Here is a 4,916-nt window from a genome sequence, read left to right as displayed (position 1 = left end):
TATTTCAACAAATTAATCTATTTATTGTTTTCAGTTATTAACACGTGTTTATCTCATAACATAAATAATTTCAAATTTAATTTGTTTTTATTATAGTTTTTTTTTTAAAAAAGGATAAATATGTCTTTTCACATATAAAAGTGTAGTTTTAAAAACTAAAAAATAATATATATATTTAAAATTAAAAATTTGGAATAGAGTATTTTTCAAGTTATTCCTATTTATTGTTGTTTCTTCTCCTAAAATCATAGAATATATTGTGCTTCACTATGTTTTCCATGGCTTGTTTGATATATTTGGAAAGTAAAAAAATAATAAAGTTTTCCATAATAAGGAAGTAATAGCTACATTCTTCAGTTAGCAGAACTTGAAACAAAAAGTTGAAAAACGCAATGGAGGAAGAAAAAGACGAGGAATGTATCGTTTCAGAAGATGTGTCGTACAGAGTGGACAACTCAACATCTCACAAGTTAGATCTGCAAATAATAATATTCTACAAAATTTTATTTTAATTATTTTATTATTCTATATCCTAAAATAATAATAACAAAATAAATTAATTACAAAATTATATTTGCAAACAACATTGATAATAACTAATCAGTTAAACAATATATATTTAGTTTCTGGTATCAATAATATTAAAAGAGAAGAAATCCTCAAAAAATATACTTATCCAAGGTTGTTCAACCTTTCATTAACTAATAATATTTTGGTTTTACCTTAAATTTTTACTAATAATATGTTACCTTATATTTATCTAAAAATAATTTAGTCAATACTTAACAAATTAAATGATATAACTATATTTGTTTCATCTAATCAATACAATTAAAACAATATATTTTTTAGATTTATCCTTATTCTACTTAGGAATTTTATTTTTTTGTGTCGTTATGATTTTGTCTAACAATTAAAAATTTATTAAATATAAAATGGGTAATGCAAATTAGATACACTATCTATATATGCCGACCGTCATTTGTTGATCTATTCCTAAATATTTGCATCATTATATATTTTTGGACACTAAACAAATAACAACAATTTCAATTGGTACTGAAATTTTAAATTTAAAAAGTTTGTTATCGACGTAAAGCCTTGAGCCTAAATTATGCATTTCAATTAATATTTTTCCCACATATTCAATTTATTATTGGTTACCAACCGTAACAACACCTTATAATCAAAATCTTGGGTATCATTATAAGGTGACTAAGATATAAATATAGGATAAGAAAAATACAATTTCATTATAGCTGACAATCCATATCTTTACTTAAATTTCACTAAAGAAAACGCAAGTTCTCTACTTTATAATATCAACACTAACTAAATACTCATATCATTTTTAAAATCTCTTTTATATTAGATTATACCAAAAGAGCAACTCACACACTTTGAATGAAAATATGTATTTATAGTATTATACAAACAAAATAATGTATAGGCATTTAAACTAAAATGTTAAAACGGCCACCAAATTTAGAATCCTACATGAATAATATAGACCAGTCCATATTATATACGGCCACCAAATTTATCTGTTCCACCGCGGATCCAAACTGGATAGAAAATGTTACTTATATCTTAAATAAAACATTGCTACTATCGGTTCCAAATATATTTGATCTGGTCGGTTATTTCTGGAATTTAGTTCAATTTTGGTCTTGTTTTTTTTCCGATTTGATTCGCGATTTCGGATAAATTGTGTTTAAATTTATAAAATATTTTATATAAGTATCTATTTAATTTCAAAAACAAACCCGAACTTTTAAGCGCGGGTCAAAATCTAGTATACATTTATGACCATTGTAAGGATGTTTATAGCTTTGGATGTTTTTTTTTTTTTGAAACACTTATAGCTTTTGATGTATAATATATACATTTAGATAATTCTAAAAAAAAAAGACAAATAGCAAACTTGTATATATACCTGACGTTTTCTTAACTGTCTTTGAAATTTATGAGGGTTTTCGTATGTAGTGTGCTCTTAAAAATGTTGAATTGTGGATAGAAGATGAAGTTGTTAGTTAATACACCCGAAGTTAACCATATAAATTAGAATAATGGCCTTTTTGACGTTAAAAAAAAAAAAACCATATAAATTAGAATCCAGATACACAAAATAAGTTTTTCCGTGTTGTATAAAGCTTGTTAGTGGGCCGGTAGCCCAAAATTTAGAGGCATACGCGTTCGCACGTATGAGCGCGGCAAGGGGGATTCCTTAGCAATTAAGCGGAAGCTTTTGATTTTGACAGAGTTCCTTTTTTGTTTGTTTTTTGTTCAGTGAAAAGAAAGAAAAAGAGCAGGAATGAGCGTTTGGTTAGGGAGAGGTTTCCTCTCTAACTCTAACCTTCTGGAAACTTTGATTTTCGCAGCTAAGATTTCCACAGACTTCAAACCTTTGTCCGAAGATCTCGCATCAACTTTGGAGAGATTAATTCCTCTGTCGGAAGAGATAGAATCTTTCCAAGGGAAACTAGACTTTGCTTATGGGGATCTCAAGGAACTTGTTGATACTCTCTTTCGAGCTCGTGAAGTGGTTAACACCTGTATAGAAGGCGTCTCTTGGTTCCAGAAACCTATCCTCACAAGAGAGATTCAGCGAATCGTTAATGATATGCTCAAGTTTTCTCGGACTGAGCTACACTTTCTTCAGTTCAGGACCCTGGACGATGGTGGTTTATGTAAGACAATTGACTGCTTCAGTGTTCCTGTTTATACGGATCTATGTTCTGTTCTCCTGCCTGACAAGGATCTCCTTGGATTTGATTACCCCTTGATGGAGCTTAAGAAGAAGCTCCGTGATGATTCCGTGGGCTGTCTTGTGGTGTGCGCTCCTCCCGGTTTCGGCAAGACCACGCTCGTTGCTCAGCTTTGCCACGACCAAGAAATCAAAGGTATAAGACCACCATTAGAGCATCTTTATAGCATATACATTTCTTATTTTTCTTATTTTTTTTAATTTTTATTTTTTTTGTTTTTCTGATTTAAAAAAAAAATTAAAATCAAACCAATCGCAGTTAGTGGGGTCCGCGAACAGTTCAACAGACGTCTCATATTTCGCGATTTCTGAAGACGTTTTCTCTGGTTTCAGTGGAGTCCACACCTACTTTTTCCTAAAAACTTACCCTAAAAACGTGAGAAATGTGCTCTTATCCTAGAGATCCTAAATGGGTCTCTTATTTTTTTTTAATAATTTTTAATTGTAAAAGTGAATTAAGAGACTGGATTAAGAGACCCGAAAATTTACGTGTTTTCTTGCAAGTCTCTTATTTAAGGGTTCTTAAAAAAAATTTAATTAAACACACCAATTTTTTTTTGGTTTTTCTTATTAAACTTAAACTTTTTCTTAAAACATAGTACAAGATAACATTTTAAACATTGATTTAAAAAAAAACATAAAAATAAAAACGAAGGAATTCGTTTGATGACTTTGTGAGAAGAATGGAAATTGTTTTGTAATTAAATAGAACTTGTGCGATGATTGTGAGAAGGAGAGAAGAAGGAGCTTGTTTGATGAGTGAATGACTTTGTCTATAAAATGACCAAGCTGAATAAACACATATATAGAGAATGTAATGGAATGAATGGTTATAGCAGCAGCTCATCTCTTATAAACCTCTGCAAAGAAGAACACACTCCTATTATAAACACAAAGCTTACTTTACAACAATGATCCGAGAACAGATCCTAGAGTGTATGATGTTCTTGCAGCATCTTTACTAAAGTCTCAAGCTTTTCTCATACCCCAATCATTCAAACCAGACAAAACCAAAAAATTTCATAAGCAGATTAAACGTGAGTACATAATTATAGATATATCATCAACCTTAATATAGAGAGCGAGAGCTGAGCCATGTTCTTCTCCTTCATTGTTGATCTCTATCTCCTCCACTTAATCTCAATACTCTGTTGGTTTGGAGATTCACTTGCACCGCCGCCACTCGTCTTTCATCTCGAACTCGTGTCATTCACCGGAGAACAATGTGATCATCGCAGTTACCGTTACAACGCCACCGTCATGATCATCTCACCGGATGAGGGTCTGAGATCCTTGCCACGCCGGAGCCTTTATCAACCCTCGTCATGGATGCGATCATAACCGAGAGATGCGGAGGAGACACGATCTAAACTGGAGCTGCGGCGTTTAACACCAACCACCATCATCGTTAACGGTGAGCCATATATAGGAGGAGCAAGCCATGTCACCGAAGAGTCTTTTCATGATCACCGGAGTTCAAGCCAGCCACCATCATTAGCTGTAGTCCAAGCCGTGTAGCAGCTAAGTGTTATCTTCTTGGTAACATCTTTACTAAAGTCTCAATCTTTTTCTCATACCCAAAAATATTTCATTAGCAGATCAACTGTGAGTACATGATTCTAAACATCTCACCAACCAAACAGAGCAACCATTAATCTTACTCTACACCAACGGTCAAATAACATAACCTAAACTCTATGTTCTTGATGAGAACCCATACCTAACTTTCTTGATGAGAACCTTCTTCTATGAGTTCTTGATGTGATGAGTCTGCTGCGCTTTTATCAGCCTCTCCATCCCGCTCGACTGCATCTAGTTTCTTTCTAATCCTTACTAATAAAAGGGATCTTTTGAGGTTCTATAGAGCGTCCACATCAGCGAAAAAAACTTCTCCCAAAAGATGACACGTGGCATAAAATATAGTTTTACATTTTAATATTACTAATTTTCGAAAATTATAAATAATATGTAAACATACAGCATAAAAAATGGAAAAAATACATTAAACATATGTAAAATTACCATTTTTCACTTAAAAAAAACGGTTTATCTTCATAATGTAACATTACCGTTTTATAAAAAAAAAACTAAAAACATTATATATAATTTCGAAAATAATATATATACGTAAACATACAACATAAAAAAT

The 4,916-nt window shown here is 31.5% G+C and overlaps 1 long non-coding RNA gene and 1 pseudogene across 1 annotated transcript; one reads left to right on the top strand and one right to left on the bottom strand.

The window, feature by feature from the left end:
- Positions 1–2,286: 2,286 nt before the first annotated feature.
- The window catches only part of LOC106322602, a 10,273-nt pseudogene continuing 7,643 nt past the window's right edge, over positions 2,287–4,916 (top strand).
- LOC106322603 lies at positions 3,496–4,589 on the bottom strand. The gene is made up of 2 exons (XR_001266475.1): positions 4,488–4,589; positions 3,496–3,627 (listed from the first exon to the last, which is right to left on the bottom strand). It is a non-coding gene; the product is annotated as an uncharacterized LOC106322603 (long non-coding RNA).

Source organism: Brassica oleracea, chromosome C2 (assembly GCF_000695525.1).
Source record: "Brassica oleracea var. oleracea cultivar TO1000 chromosome C2, BOL, whole genome shotgun sequence".
Lineage (NCBI taxonomy): Eukaryota > Viridiplantae > Streptophyta > Magnoliopsida > Brassicales > Brassicaceae > Brassica > Brassica oleracea.
This window is presented reverse-complemented; position numbering and strand designations above follow the sequence as displayed.